The 18,250-nt window shown below is 31.5% G+C and overlaps 1 protein-coding gene across 1 annotated transcript in view; it reads right to left on the bottom strand.

Moving 5' to 3' along the window:
- Positions 1-18,250, bottom strand: part of LOC139524717 (roundabout homolog 1-like) — a 192,883-nt gene that overhangs the window by 94,690 nt on the left and 79,943 nt on the right. Inside the window, exon 5 of the mRNA XM_071319737.1 lies at positions 16,908-16,964. The gene's annotated coding sequence lies outside the window, so the exon portion shown is untranslated. The remainder of the gene's footprint in view (positions 1-16,907; positions 16,965-18,250) is intronic.

Genomic DNA, 18,250 nt, shown 5'->3' with positions numbered 1-18,250 from the left:
AGTTTTAAAACAATATGTCATTTCTATATACAATGTCAATGAACACTGATTCCCTCATAGGAGACAGAGAAATAAAACCATTGAATATCGGACTAATTCCCTCATGGGAGATAGAAAAAATAAATGTTGAATATCAATATCAAACTCCCAAATTGTCCTCTCATTTTAAACTTCCCCGACTTATATAACACTCAACTTGTCCTGACTTGTACTACACTCTCAACTTGTCCTCACTTGTATGAAAACTTTCAACTTTTCCCGACTTTTATCACACTATTTACTTGTCCTGACTTATATCACACTCTCAACTTGTCCTGACTTGTACTACATTCTCAACTTGTCCTCACTTGTATGAATACTTTCAACTTTTCCCGACGTTTATCACACTATTTACTTGTCCTGACTTATATCACACTCTCAACTTGTCCTGACTTGTACTACACTCTCAACTTGTCCTCACTTGTATGAATACTTTCAACTTTTCCAGACTTTTATCACACTATTAACTTGTCCTGACTTTTATCACACTCTCAACTTGTCCCGACTTGTAGCACACTCTCAACCTGTCCTGACTTTTATCACACTATTAACCTGTCCTGACTTGTATCACACTCAACTTGTCCTGACTTGTATCACACTCTCAACTTGTCCTGACTTTTATCACACTCTCAACTTGTCCTGACTTGTCTCACACTCTCAACTTGTCCTGACTTGTATCACACTCTCAACTTGTCCTGACTTGTATCACACTCTCAACTTGTCCTGACTTGTCTCACACTCTCAACTTGTCCTGACTTGTATCACACTCTCAACTTGTCCAGACTTTTATCACACTATTAACTTGTCCTGACTTTTATCACACTCTCAACTTGTCCTGACTTGTAGCACACTCTCAACCTGTCCTGACTTTTATCACACTATTAACCTGTCCTGACTTGTATCACACTCAACTTGTCCTGACTTGTATCACACTCTCAACTTGTCCCGACTTGTATCACACTCTCAACTTGTCCCGACTTATATCACACACTCAACTTGTCCTGACTTTTATCACACTCTCAACCTGTCCTGACTTATATCACACTCTCAACTTGTCCTGACTTGTATCACACTCTCAACTTGTCCTGACTTGTATCACACTCTCAACTTGTCCTGACTTTTATCACACTCTCAACTTGTCCTGACTTTTATCACACTCTCAACTTGTCCTGACTTATATCACACACTCAACTTGTCCTGACTTTTATCACACTCTCAACTTGTCCTGACTTTTATCACACTCTCAACTTGTCCTGACTTGTATCACACTCTCAACTTGTCCTGACTTTTATCACACTCTCAACTTGTCCCGACTTTTATCACACTATTTACTTGTCCTGACTTATATCACACTCTCAACTTGTCCCGACTTTTATCACACTATTTACTTGTCCTGACTTATATCACACACTCAACTTGTCCTGACTTTTATCACACTCTCAACTTGTCCTGACTTGTAGCACACTCTCAACCTGTCCTGACTTTTATCACACTATTAACCTGTCCTGACTTGTATCACACTCAACTTGTCCTGACTTGTATCACACTCTCAACTTGTCCTGACTTTTATCACACTCTCAACTTGTCCTGACTTGTCTCACACTCTCAACTTGTCCTGACTTGTATCACACTCTCAACTTGTCCTGACTTGTATCACACTCTCAACTTGTCCTGACTTGTCTCACACTCTCAACTTGTCCCGACTTGTATCACACTCTCAACTTGTCCCGACTTTTATCACACTATTAACTTGTCCTGACTTTTATCACACTCTCAACTTGTCCTGACTTGTAGCACACTCTCAACCTGTCCTGACTTTTATCACACTATTAACCTGTCCTGACTTGTATCACACTCAACTTGTCCTGACTTGTATCACACTCTCAACTTGTCCTGACTTGTATCACACTCTCAACTTGTCCTGACTTATATCACACACTCAACTTGTCCTGACTTTTATCACACTCTCAACTTGTCCTGACTTTTATCACACTCTCAACTTGTCCTGACTTTTATCACACTCTCAACTTGTCCTGACTTGTATCACACTCTCAACTTGTCCTGACTTTTATCACACTCTCAACTTGTCCCGACTTTTATCACACTATTTACTTGTCCTGACTTATATCACACTCTCAACTTGTCCCGACTTTTATCACATTATTTACTTGTCCTGACTTATATCACACACTCAACTTGTCCCGACTTGTATGACACTTTCAACTTGTCCTGACTTATATCACACTCTCAACTTGTCCTGACTTATATCACACTCTCAACTTGTCCCGACTTTTATCACACTATTTACTTGTCCTGACTTATATCACACACTCAACTTGTCCTGACTTGTATGACACTTTCAACTTGTCCTGACTTATATCACACTCTCAACTTGTCCTGACTTGTATGACACTTTCAACTTGTCCTGACTTATATCACACTCCCAACTTGTATCACACTCCCAAGTTGTCCTGACTTATATCCCACTCCATACTTCACCTATTTACAAGTTACAAAAGCTTTTAAAAGTGGAAACTTGTTTCAGTTTTACCACAATAAGTTAGAAATCAATTTTCACAAGAATTATTTGTAAATTTTATCCTCACGGAATAAAGCAGTTTATTTTGTCAAGCTATATGTTGCGACTAAAATCCTTCTAATTTTGCAGTCCTAATGTAAGGGTCTGTGAGAATATGAGATTTTTTATCATTTTAAAAAGTAGCCTTCGTTTGACTTAATAACATAGAAAGGAGTAGATCACAATAATCTCCCCATAAATCTTCCACCCTCTTCTGTGATCACCATCATCGGTGGTCGAAACAATCTTATCTTAGATCAAAATCACTACAACTCTTTTGTCAATGTAGTAACAAAGTTAAAAACATAGCTTTAAATTGTCACAGGGTTTTGGTCAGCCATTGACAGACTGTTGATAAAGTCTCATTTTTGTACTTATTAAAATCCAATGAAAACTCAATGGCCATAAAAAAACATAGGAGCCCTTTTGTATTTAATAGTTTTATTCACCCGACTGGACATCTATACCCCTGTCCCCTTTGCTCTATCTCAAGATGACACTTGTTTTCACATGAGTTATGGCTTTTCTACACTTTTAATACAAATTATATTTATTCCTTTTATGCATGATACATAGCTACAAAACAGTAATTTGTCAGTTTTATATTTCTATTTTATAAACTGTCAAAAGAAGTTTTTCAGGCCAATTTTTAAAATGATGGCTATTTCTATTGGTATGTACGATGTTTAATCAACCCTACCAATTATAATAGCCTTGCTGGAAATAATTGCACCAGGAATAAATTTTCAAAGCTTTGAAATTGGATAATTTATTCAGGGATTAAAAGAATTTTAATATAACGGGACACTTACAACATTTCAGACAAAGAGTTTTTGACGATTTTTATTATTTGATGTAAAGAAGGAAAAGGAAGCATGTTTCGTAGATAAGATCATATTTAGAACATCAAAAAGTCACAATAAGAAACTCCTAACTATTTCATATTTCTGTCCCCTGGACCAGATATTGTCTGTCTGAAATTTAAATATGGCTACTTAATACTTTTTCTTTGAAGAAGACTCAATTACTCTGTAAAATAATGAGTGTCAAATATTATATATTAAAATAATAGAGACACAAACCATTCGTGGTTCATTCAAAACGTGTAAATACATATTTGAACAACTTAATTCATTTTAATTTTATAAACCTAATTATTTAGCTTCAATTTTGCTTTGTAACCGTGAGTGAAGTTTCAGTGCAGATAAAAATACCCTGAAACACCTTAAAACATTTATACTGAAAAACAATCACTTGAGAAAAGAGCATAAATCACTGAAAATATTCTGTTGACAGTTCTAACACAATATCAAGGGTATATTAACATCGTCTTATATGACCTTATAAAAGTTTAATCCACATAAAAATACACAGACAACCCAAATAATTAAGTTGTTTGATATGAAATATAAATACTAAATTTATTAAGTTGGCGTTGTCACACGAGATTGCATGATGAGTGCATTTTAGTCATCCTAAGTAAATTTGATATGTCTGGGACCAAGTTAATATAGTTTCAAACACATTATTTATCTCTCTCCGTCCATTATTCATGCCTTAATCCATTATATCAATATATTTATCATTTTCATATACTTTTAAAATCTGTTTTGGTAGTGATTTTTTTTTTTAAAGGAATTATACAAAATTCAATATTTCAAAAGATGTAGAAACTTTAGACGGTTTCTGGATGTTTTTTATTTTATATTTCAAAACAGGGTAACTGTCTTATTGCATGTCCCCATGTCCTCTTTCATTATCATTAAAGGTTGGGTTAAATCATATTCTTATATCTTTTTCTTTATAAAAGCATGTTTGCTTCGAACATAAAAAGTTGACTTATCTTTGAAAAATATATGAAATCTGTTTTTTGCTTTACTTTTCCTCTGTCTCATTACAAGACTACTGATTCTGTAACTTAGTAAGTAACAAGTATTATTTTCATTCATTATCTACAACATAAATACTATTTGTTAATTAAAAATTTAATGCATATTTTTTTATTTAGCATCATACAACAGTTAAGACAAATATGCAATGGAAAAATAAGTAATTTTTGTACATGTTGCAGTTAATTAAAAATTCTTCCAGATACATTTCTGGCAATATTTCAGGAATCTAAAAGTGTACAGAGACCAAATATATATCAGCTAAGCTTATAACTACTTTGTGTTACGTACGCAGATTTCACCTCAGAAACAACTAAGTTATATGTCAGACAATTAAGTGTTGGAGCTTAAAAGGAAGACACCATTTTATTCAGTATAAGGAATACATTACATAGGTCAGACAAAATGGTCAACCATGTATGTTAATGCCTAAGTATGCAGACTTAAATCTCCTGTAACAGAGACACAGATGGACAATACTTAACAATAACAGCCTAAGAGAAAGGATTAGATATGGAAACACCCTTTACACCCTTTCTATGACTTTAATCAACCTCGATACACCTTTTTAAAAGGATCATAACTGAGATTATAAACCTACATTTATGATTTGTATTATTTTTCATGGTTGTCCAGTATTGCAATTTGTTATCACCATATCTTGAAAAACTGCACAAGTTATCAGAATGTGCTCTACTCATTAAAAAAAAATAGGACAAATTTCTAAAATTCAATTAGGGAACAAAATGATGAAATTCAGTGGATATCTCAAAGTGTGAACAACAAATGATAAGAAAAAAAAAATATGGGGACTGATTAAACAATTGACAAAATTATCACTGCTGTGTGTTTCATGAAAAATCTTCAATGTTTTTTCCTTTTTTTTTTTTTAGAGAAATGTTGCATTATCTGACCCCTTTAACACATTGAGAGTATTGAGCTTGAAAATACATTCTCTAGTTCAAACAATGTTTTTCTAAAGGCAAGATGTTTTTCTGTCAAGAAGGATTCATTGGAATAATAATATTTGTTTTTAATTTAATTTTCAAAAAATCAACACCCTAATACAGTAATTGATTTCTACAAATAACATTATTATCATTATTACTTCGTTATAATTTTTCAAAGCTTTTGAACTTTTTGCACAAGGTATTATACTTTCTTCAAGAAACATTTGAAAATCTCAAGTACACCCTCTAGTAATTAAAATAGAAAGTAAGTAACAAATTGAAAGAGCTTATACTGGCATTGTACTTTTATAAAGTATAGATATATAGTACAGGTTTCACTACAAGTACCTAATAGAACCTATTTCACACCTGGTTTGATAATTAAATTATCTACTAACAATACTTGTTTATTTTCCAATCCCAAAATGACATAATTTTACTTACGCTTGACCTAGAATAAGTATCTGTTAATAATTAATTAATGATGGTCAATTGTGAAGTAAGTGTTCTAGTTTTTATTGTAACCACAAATAGCAATGAATAGTGGTGTTGGATTTCAGTTCTGAAATGGATTTTCCTTTATTGGAAATTAATTGCAAGTAATTAAACAGGTATAAACACATCAACTTTCCTTTCCTCTTTATTGGTGGTGGTCTGTCCTGTCCAGCTCAATGGTCAGGAAAACCACACATTTCCTTCCGTCCAAAGTTATGATAAATGAGATGTAATGACAGCTTTAAAGATACCCACATGTTTTTTCTTGTCTTTTACTATTGGGAGGGATTTTTTGTTAAAAACATTTTAGCAGATGCTGACTCAGTGTATTTTTAAAAGATTTGCTGGCATTCAATATATTCAAAGAATGCATTTTATGAGTAACCTTATTTCAAATTATTTATCTAGCCACTGGCTTTAAATGCACACACAAAAAGAATATTTTTGAGATTCTGAACAAACTCTTTGAAGACACTTATCTTATAGCTATTTGGTTAAATACAAGTTTTAAGTTATTTTAATATAATAAATCCATTCCTAAAAACCTACCTCAAAAAATTCTACCTTAAGTATCCATTCAAAAATAAACATTGGTAAATTTAGTATGAGACTCTTGTTTTTAAAGGAATCATACATCATTTTTATTCTTTATACCATTCTTCGTTTAAAAGGTCACTTCATTAACGATGGTTTTAATCACATACTACAAAAACTCATACTTTAAAATACTCCAAGAATAAACACAAAATTATTTTATAATATAGTGATGGTCAAGAACTCAACAATAGCACAATCAAATTATGGTAATGACCAAACACATTTTAGTCACAAAACATGTAATATAACAAAACCATAAAATATTTAAATGACCAATAAATTAAAAATGAAGATCACAATCAAAATTTAATGAAAAAGTAAATAAAAGCTGAATAATGTTATCAACAAAATGTTGACCAAAGTGCAATTTTTAAAACCAATCATAAGTGATCTTTATCTTTTTCATAAATAATAAATTAAATTTGAACTTGGGTACCCTTTGACAAATATAAAAATCCCCTCAGGAGAAGAAAGACATTTTTGTAGAATGGGGAATGAATCAGCTTGAAAAAGAATGCAAAAATATTCTTTAAACATTATAAAATGACCTAATGTGTGTGGCTATAGTGTGAAAGAAACCATTAGACAGTGGGGGTATGAGTGGTTTTTATTATAAAAATGTGGATAAACAAATTCCTTCCATGCAATAAATAAGTGTCAATTCTTTGCAACTAGTAGTAAGGTATTTTTTGGCCTAGTACATCATTCTTAGGTGCCCCTAAAATATTCTATACATCCAGGATGAACACAAAGGTTATTGTCTGCTAAGAAATATCCATATGACTGAATGATGAGGTATTGAAAGGAGTAGGTCCAGTAAGACCCCTTTTTGGCCCCAAAATATAGCAGTTTTACAAAATTGTTAAAATGTAAACTTTTAGTTATTTATTGGACAGTAGAATGCTTCTGCTACATAAATATGGGCTGTTTTTGACAATACAATGCACATATATCGGGTACTAGCACCATTAAGTCATGCTAAATTACTGAAATCTTCACAATTCTAGTATTTTAGTTAAATTTTAGACAGTTTTCGTGTGAAACGAAAGTGGCCGCATTCGTGTTCATCCTTAATATTGAAATGTAAGTTGTATTTTATGATAATACATAACATATATAAAGGTTGAGGATGAACAAGGATGCGGCCACTTTCATTTTTGACAAAAATCATCTGAAAAGTGACATTTTTCGGCATCTTTGGTATATTTTTCATATTTGAGCTTGAATCGGGTTGTTTTTAATAACTAAATCAGTTAAAATCTTTCACATAAATTAATTGATTCAAATGAAATAGACACTTAAGTGTTTAAAAAGTGGTCAAAATCTTTCGTAAGATGAACCTGAAATTTGAGGCCAAAATCGGTCCTTACCGGACCTACTCCTTTGTTTGAGACAAAGCAATGTTGACAGAATCTTGATGGCATTTAAAACAGATTTATAATGGACCAAATATAGGGCTATGGGTTTTTATTATTTTATACAGTATTATATAGCAGTAAAATTGGTCACTGACCTTACACGTCAAAATGAAAAACAAGGCTTCATTGCACAAAAACATGACCAAAATCATGGTACAGTAGCATTATCAGATTACTATAAATTTCTCTCATTGTTTCAGGCTGAACAATGTCTTTTAGTTGTTTACAGCTTACAATACAGTATGGGTTATAATTCTCATTGTAAAAAGGCTGTACAGTTAGTGTCCTTTAGTTGTTAATTATTTTATTGGTACAGCTTACTAACCAGAATTATTAAATAATTAGATGCCTTGAAATATTTAATACCTACCGAAACAACAGTCAGTAGAAAAGTCTCTGATACAGTTCCTTAAACAGTGGTGTTTGTAAATGCAGTGTTAACCAACTTAAACAACCAAATCCAGGCATGAATTAACTTCTAATAGTAAATCCATATACTAGTGACTTGGTACCTTTAAAAGTCAGCAGCATCGGGGAAATAACATATTGAGCTTAGCTGGAGAAGTTAGTTAATCACAAGACTATTGCTTTACAGAACCTATAAATTGTTATAAATCTGTTGAAACATTAGATTCTTGTCACATAATAACTAGGTATGTTTGTAAATGTTTTACATCTGGTTAACAAATGCTTCTAATCCAGCTTGAGGATTTTTTATTCTGATTTATTAGACAAGCCATCTAACTATCAGTTTCCCCACAAATTTTCTGCTTTTTACTTTTCTCTGTGGGGATTCAGATGATCATTGATTACGGAGGTTACAAATCTAACACTGATAAATAGTCAAGGATTTGAAACCAAACAAGATGTCCATTAATCTACTTTTTATTACGGACAAACAGCAACATATGCAGCCATAAAAAAAACTCATTTCTTAATTTTTTCTGCAAAATGGGTTAACTCCCTTGTTCAGAAAAAATATAATAGAAAGGTACAAATTTTAAGGAAATAAAACCATCATAATTGTATATTTATGTTATAAACACAGATGGTGCATGTAAGGAAAAGTTTAAATTATTGGAAATGTTTAGTAGTAATAAATTAAGTAAGGGGTCAAGGTCATCATTTCACGAATAATCAAAGGATAATCAACGTATTTTGAATTTCCAGCACCATAGATTTTTTATAAATCATATTCTATAAACTTTTGTAAAGGTGAACAAAATATTCTTGAAAGCTGACCCTGCCAGGGCTATATAGCCAGTCAAGGTCGTTAAAAACTTCCATCATCAAAATATTCTTATATTTCTTCCAACAGTCTGACCTGAAAGGTTAGTTATAACAAAGGGTGTTTAAAATATACTCATTTCAAAGCAGATGCAAGATATCTGTTAAAATTAAAAGTATGCATTTTTTTTTTCAATATTGAGTTTCTTTTTAAATCATAAAATACTAACAGATTATTTCTTAAACGTGACTTTATCATGAACTAAATGATGCTGTCAGATAAAACCGTTTCAAACATTTTTTTTCGCTTTTTTTACTGACAAAAGTTAATAAAGTTGACTAAGAGTACATCAAGTCGAGAATAGACAAAAACAATAAAGATCGTACACTAGATGCCTGGGTAGTTAGATATACCGATACCAATATACATCACATGTCAAGCCTATCTCCTATGTAACACATACATGTATACATAACTCTATTGTCAAACATATAGTACATGTACTTACATTTAGGGAAATAATAGTTATCTTTTCTGACTTAGAAACCTTCATCTGAACATATTTATTAACTATAAACAAATTTTTGACAAAAAATATGTATTTTGTCATGTTTATCTCATAAGCAATCATCTTTTATTTATTTATTCATTTTGTGGGAGGTCCAACTTAATGTTCAACCAAACAGAAAAAATACTAATTTACTAAAAATATAACACTTATGTTTTAAGTTTTACAGAAAAGGCTTGAAACAAAACATACATGATAAACTACATGACTGTAAGGTTATGATCTGCTATGCGACAGCCTCTCGGGGCACATAGCTGGTCCAATTAACTGTAAATATGTGTCACAACTGTCACTGTTTTACAAGCTACTAAACACTATACATTAAATTATAATCAGTTATTATTTTCGTTGACATTTTTTCAAATTATGATAAACTTGATTATTTTTTTGTCAAATTATATCCTGCACTATCTATATCCGAAGCTAGTGACATATATTATAGGGCCCAATCTTAAACTAGACACAAATATCAATAAAATGAAGGAAATAATTTAATAGTTGGATTCCTGGACAAAAGAACAAACAGCTGGAGGAAAATAACAAACATTAGCGTAACACACTAATAAAAACTAAAATAAGATGTCTAGGCAACAATTTTCTTAAATCAAAATAACTTTTTGGTTTAATTTCATGACTTTTCACTCACTTCCTATATAAAGTAAGAAGAATATTCCAATATATAGAAATAAAGCATTGAATTCACATAACAAACATCAAGTCCACATGTTCAAAGGTGTTACTTTTTATTTGAGTTTGGTAGTACTCTCTTAGAGCCAGTATTTTGACAAAAGGGGTCCAGAACCCCTGTGCACCCTCCCCCTTAAAACCACCTCAGTTCTTCTTTTATTCCACAAACATCTTTCAAAGTGTATAAGAAGAGGGTCAGTGATCGAAAAGATAAGTTCATTTACACTTTCCGTAATGTCAGTGTGTGTTCTGAAATAAAACAATTCTAATGAAGACTGTGTAGACAGATGTAGCCAACCTGGCCACAAACGAGTTAAAAAGTGCTAATTAACATTTTAAGTAATAACGAATCCAATAATTCTATAACAGTTTGATAGACAGATCCCTCGTTAAAGGATCTTCACATTTCATTAACAAACTACTGCGAACTTCATGTTCTTTTAAACCAATATGTGTCAAAAGATTGAATTTCTCAAAAACTCCATCTTATGCTTACGTTTTCTTGTTTGATTGATTGAGTTTTAATTGGTTATTTATCAAAAAACAAATACATCACAATGAAGTAAGAGGAATATTAACAGCTGTCTGGGTGGAAAAAAAGTAAACAAGAGAAAATTGTGATCCCTGACACCTTGGTAAATTGTTACAAAAGAAACAAATGTTAAATGTCATGATTACTTCAAATTCTAATTCTAAACTGGTTCCTATTGAGTGCCACCCTGTCAAACATTAGCTGATTTCTATCTTTCAAGAGTTATCTCCCCATATGTTTGGATAGCTATTTTTAAAAGAATTTCAGTTGTGTAAGCAAATCAAAGACACAGTTGCATATTTACCCCCTGCCCTTAGATCACTGCCAAGAATATTTTAAGAAATATCAAATTGGTAGACTTTCTCAAATAATCCATTAAGTCAAATATACAAAATGAATCAAAGGAATTTTTACTTTCTTTTTGCCAAATATTCATCTTCTTATATTAATACAGTATATCAAATTTGTGCAAACAAATCAATAGAATTTCAATAAAATTGCTACAGGCTACTCTTTTCAAAATTTAACTATTTTAACCGTCCTTTACTCTAATACAAATCTATCAAGAGCATATATACAACTCTTCTAAAGTAAAGAACTTCCATCCAAATCAATATACATAGAGATAAAGTAAAAATGTTAAGGACACTGAACTAATTACGAAGTCAAGAATGGGGGAAACATCCTATTAGTAATACCTGCTCAACTAACTTATTTCTAACAACAAAAATATTACCCCCTTAATTATAGTCAGCATAATCTGCATACAGATCTTTGGCTTGATCTTAACATTATACCAAGATAAAAAGATAGAAAAAATGACTTTAATCATGTTTTTTCCTTGTATTGGTATGCTTATACAGTTGTCTTGTTTTGATGCTTGAAAATTCTATTACCAATGTTCCAGAAATTCATCTGTGAAAAAAAGTGCTTTTATCTGATTTTTTAACATGCTTTGTATTCTGTATGCACTTGTTCTGGAATCTTTGACAAGTGAATTACATCGCCATTGTCACTGGAACATACAATAACAATGTTAAGGTATAACTCGATAAAAGATCAAACTTAACAGTTGACAAAACAAGAGAAAACAAACACATGGATACCAATAATTGATCACGACTCTATAAAGTGTTAAGCATCATTATACAAAATTATATCACTGGCCTGGCTGATTTTCTATTTCTACGACAAAATTCCATTACTGACTGACCTGCTAGTAGCACTAGATTATCAATGATGTGTAAGTAAAACAATTGATGGCCACACTAGATTTCTGATGGCCAATTCAGAAAGGCTCATTATTTCCTAAATTTGATGATGAATTTCTAAATGACTATCTGTCTGTAGAAAAAACAAGGTTTAAATCCTAATGCGTCAAATTTGTTCCCCACCAATACATGGCTTAATTGCATAAATGTTTTTTTTCTTCAGGATTTTGTGTTAATGTTGGTTCAGTATTATTAATCATTGTTATAAGAAGGTTGTGAAGAGAATACTTCTCGTTTATTGTTCTCAACACTCATGTTGATAAAATAGAATTTTTCTGTCATTAGAAATACTTTAAACAAATTGTGCTTAATAAAAAGGTACTAAGGATTGTACTTTGTAGAACAAATCCTACTTAACATATAGTACTACAGGTTGTACTCTATCTATTACCAACAGTACTTGCCATTAATATAACCTGTCAAAGTCAAGTGACTATATTGCTTCACACAGTAAAAGAAGTCATATAAAAAATATACCAGGAAATGTTTAAGTTAATAATTCCATATATAGATTTCACATATAACTATGTTAAAGAGCCTGGTACAGGGGTCAAGTCTGTTACCAGATTTATCATTAAGGTTACTGAGATCTTAACATAACCTCTGCAAAAACAATTAAAACACAAAATAACCAAAAACTTAGGAATATGAAAGAAAACAACAAAATAGATTAAATTAGGAAAAAAAGGATAATCTACATTATTTGAGTTGTATAAATGTTCATTCATAGTTTCTGATCCAAGTCTTTAGACCTTGACCTTTTGACCCCAAAATCAATTTGCCTTTTCCCTTTCCATATATTTTTTCATCTGTATATAATTTATTCAACTCAAACATGGGAGGCTCAAGTTCTCCAGTTAGCATCCACAAACCATTGATTTCAGCAAACAGAAAAATGGCCGGGACCGACTGACAAAGTGAGTACTATGTGCTTCCAAAAGGATTTTCACATGCAAAATTGTAATCATGTAATCATGATGGAATCAGCAATATAAGAAACTGAATGATGCAACAGTTAATTAATACTAGGAGTATTTAATAGTATTTAATCAAGTAAAATGTTGGATTCAGTTTCATCATGCAAGCTTTCATAAGTCTGATTGCTGCACATCTGAAGAGGTGTTAAGTAATACGTTAATTAACTCTCTTCATATAACTACCAGGCAAAATAAATCTTACAGCATTTTTCATTTTCCCTTATAATTATATCCTTATATTCCCTGAAATTGATCTTATAAAAAATGACCATAATGTAAGGAATATATATCAGGACATAAATTTCAATGAATTATGTTGAATTTTTTCACTTCATCTTCTATAAATTATAAGTTACACCCTAGGTGGTCCAATTAAATTAGTAGATTTAATAAATTGGCGTAATGTATACCTTAATATTATCCCAGCAGCAAGCCCCCTTTACATCATTAAAACATTTTTTCACTTTTTTGTCGGCACAGATGTACAACTTCAATAGAATTTCATCCTCAACTTAATTTGTTTATGTTTCCTAAATGTTGCAAGTAGACTGGGGTTATGACACCGGATTGTCACATAATCCCATGCGAGATTGCAGTGCATGCATCAGTTAAAAAGGTTTATGTCGATTAAAGTGTTGGTTGTGCAACAAACATGCATTAATACTTGTAAAAGTATCAAAACACTATGTACAAATGTTTGTAAAGTGCACATTACCTTCCAGAGCTTACAAAAACTTAAGATAAATGTATTTTACCATTTTACAAAGTGGTACAAGCTTTTCTGACTGTTGACTAAATTACTGTTGAAGTACAAGGCTTGCTTCAAAAGTACCATAGTGACAAAGGTTAAATATACCTCTTGTCACAAAGGTTAAATGTACCTCTTATCACAAAGAAAATTGTGTGACCCGTTACTTGTTAAGTTATATTTTGATATATTATGGAAATTATCAGTATCTCTAGGATTTATCTATTCAAATCTATAAACAAAACCATTCACATTTTGCCAATTCCCTGTACCAAATACTATGTTAAAATGTCTTTTAACATTTTAAGATCTTTTAATAATGCCTCACATTCAGTCTCGGAGTTCTTGCAAAGAAAACTCTTTTCTAACAGATGATATAATTTGTAATAGACAAGTGCTGTATTAGTTCATTTTATAAAACGATGCTATACCACTTAAATAATTTACTATTAGACCATTCTGAACAAATACAATATACTGAGAGAACTAAATTATTTGTTTTTCAGTCTCATTCAATTTTTTACTTAAGTTTGCATATACTTTTCTGAATGTGATTAGACAAATAATAGATGTTATATTATAAGCATTCTATTATTTCTATACTTTTCAATTGAAACACATATGTATTTGTACTCTATAAACTAATGTGTTTTGCTGATGGAAGTGAAATTAGATTTTTGGTTTTTAAAAAGTGATACGGGTTTGAATTCATTGCAGTGTTAATTCTCATTTTAAATCTTTCAGCTAGATGGCTGATGCAAGTTTATAAGCAAAGTGTGAAAATAAATCATAATTGCTGTCATCCAAAAATTCCTAGGTCACATGTAGAAAATGACACAATTTTGTATGCAATTTCAAATCATTATTGATGTCTTATCACACTGGGTACCTTGGTCTGAAATCAGCAGAGGGATCAAAATGGTGGACCAGTAAAATCTGAATCAATTGCAAAGAGCATAATCCTCAATGGAAATCTGATCCACATTTTACTTCCCACAATTTGTATTTTTTATCAACTATACCTAGGGTTTGGAACAAAAGGAGTTTGCAATCCCTATCTGGATTTCAGATCCCAATAACTGGTGTGCATATTAAAACTTACAGTTCAAATAGAGCAAATAAAACAATTTTGCAATGTCTAATATGAACAATGTATTTATATGTTGTTGATTACAGCAGCTGGAAATTTGATACATGTCCCTTGTGACTTTACCAATGTAATACATTTAGAGATCCAGACATTACAAAATAGCTGTCCATTTCAATCATATTATCACAATTTAAATCTTATTATCAACAACAATTTTTCAGCAATGGATAATGACTGATGTGGCAACATCTGAATTATCAGTCTTAGATAAATATTGAAAATACAAGTGGGTAAATTTGTTTACCATAGATAGGATTTGTCATGACTTTTCATCTCATTAGTCTGTTTTACAATCTGATAAAGACATGTCGGGACAGTAACAGATTGACAAATAAAAAGAAAATTTTCAAAAAACAATTCTCAAATAGAGTCAATTAACAAGTTGGCCATATTTAAATAACAATTAAACTGTCTACTGCACGAAACTGCTGACTAAGATCATTGTCCAAGACAAAAGGTTTCAGAAAGCCTGTGTCCATCTCAAAGTTAAGTTTATTGCCATAGAACAATCCAAAATAATGTTAGTCTTATAATAATGCATGTAGCCAAAATCAGAAGTAAGCCAACTGTACAGGGTTATGCTTACTGCAGCATGAATTATAAGTAGTCCTAAATTATTCATGAAAGTCCACAAAATTTCAAAAACACTACTCATACTTGGAATCTTTGGCTGAGGGAACACTAAGGTAGCCGTCTTATGGTACTGACCTTATCACAAACCAGTCAACCCAGTGGTCCAATTATACTGACCAGAGCAGCAGACAATTTGGGTCAATTTCAAAGTATTCACAGGACAACATATTTAGTTCATAATTTTAAAAGCTTCAAAAAGTATGCAACAATTGATACTTCTTTAAAAGAGTTATAATTCAGATATGAAAACTTAACTATAAAGAATAGGCTATATTGCAAATCAGTTCTGATGTATAAAAAAGGGTATGCCAATTGCATCCAGTAAAAAAAATCAGTCTGAAAAAATTATGAAGAGCAGAAGTATGAATTATACACTGAACTTTTAACATTGAAAAACATAAGTGCTGACACAGCAGTTTACATATACATCCATTCACAATCAATAATATGATCACAGACAAAGTGCTGAAAAACTGGCAGAGGAAGGACCTTAGGATTTTAAAATTCTCCTCAGTAATCTAGTTAGAATATTGGTAAATCTAAACTCCTTGAATGAATTTTATCAAATGAGATCAAAGTTTGGAGCCAACAACAGCATTCCAGAGATTACAGTATACATCATAAGAGTGTATTGCCAAAGATTACACTGTCTGATAGTGGCTATTGTAGAGAGACTCCATCTGATAAATAGCCTACCTTTGTCTCAAAAAAATATGTGTCAACATTTATATCTTCAGCAATTATCATCAATTTATTTCTGGAGAACAACAGTCATCATATTTTTCAGTAGCTTATTTTTCAGTTAACTCTTAAAGAAATGCAAAGTCAAGGTCTTTTTGAGAAAAATACTTTGTAAACAAGAATGTGTTTCTAGCAACGAGCAACCGGATGCCCCACTTGTTTTATCATTCACAGTTTAGTCCCAAACTGTTTTGTGGGTTGGTAAGCTGGGAACAAATTCTGTGTAAATTTTCTATACATGGAACAAATATCAATAAAGAATATAAAAGAACCATATCTAAGTGTTCTGACTTAATTGGGATGCACAGCTTGTAGTTGAGAAGACCAGAAAAATAACATCTTACATTCAAGGCTCAGACAATTACATGTATAAACCGATTTCTTAGCTACTGTTATATCTACTTACAACATCAACTCCTAGGTTAACCAGGCAGTAATCCACTTGTCCTTTTAATTCAATCACCTATGAATAAAATGAGATTTGGGAAATTTAGTCAGACAGCAATCAAACAACATTATAAAATCAAATAAGTTGTTTCACATAACTTCAAATATCAAAAATCATGTGTTAAATAAGATATATATATCATGTATATAAACTCCTGTCATTTTGCTATAACCAAAGCACAGGTCTTTTAGTTTTGTACCTACAAGAATTATTCAGCAGACTTGGCTTACAAGGCAGAACAGAAGGTTATTTGCGCTAATGTGTGTTTATATATATAAAACTACAAAAAAGTTGAAAAAAGCAGAAATTTTTAGATCTGAATGAGAGAAAAAAAAACATTTGTCATCACAGGTGCTCTAAAAGGGCAAGATATTACTTTCCTTTCAAAGATAATGTGATTCAATTTAGTAAAATTTATATATAAAAATGTATGTCACATCTTAAAGCTGATCCTGCTAATATCCTGTTTCATGAAGGTGTACAACAAAAAGTTTCAAAAGTGACAAGATTCTATTCATAATTCAAGATTTTATTGTTTCCACACTTGTTTAGCGATGAAGACTACAGAAAACAAAATGTGTCATTGTATTGCAGTCTCATTGACATATAACCCTGTCTTCTTTCATTCATATCTAAATCAACTGTGTTATGTCAAATATTAAATCCAGACATAAAAAACCCACAAGTCTATTTACCCGAGTCTAATCAAAACTTAATCTAACTCTTCAAGATGCAGAGAAAAAAGTCAAGACAGAAATTCTAAACATTTAACACTTCTGTTAGATTGCACAAGACACTGATAAAAATTTCCTCAGAAGATACCAAAAAATCTTATCAGAACCAAAATAAACAGAATTTCTGTGGAAATTGTCAGGGGTAAATGTTGGCTAATTATCGGAATATATCTGTTATTATTTTAATGATATGAATTCTTCAGTTAGTTTATATAATGGAATCCAATCAGAGGTATTAATCACAACTACAAAGAAACATCAGATATTCACAAATAAACACAAAAATATGCAGAAATTTGAAATCATGTTGTATCAGAGATATATAAACAGGAAAAACATGTAGATTGTGTATCACAAAGGTAAAGGTGTTTGTTTGTATAAGAGGGGGGGAAGTTACAAATCATCTCCAGCTAATATCAATTATCTCCTATCAATAGAACAGATACAATCTAGGTAGGAGTCTAACCCTCAGCAGAGATTGCAGTGCAGTACTGCACATATATCCTATTAATGGATTCTAATTCAGTTAAATTCTAAGCTTCCATCCGTTATAATAAAAGTTTTTCA

Source organism: Mytilus edulis, chromosome 5 (genome assembly GCF_963676685.1).
Source record: "Mytilus edulis chromosome 5, xbMytEdul2.2, whole genome shotgun sequence".
Classification (NCBI taxonomy): domain Eukaryota; kingdom Metazoa; phylum Mollusca; class Bivalvia; order Mytilida; family Mytilidae; genus Mytilus; species Mytilus edulis.
Note: the sequence above shows the minus strand (reverse complement) of the source record. Positions and strands in the feature narration are given on the sequence as shown.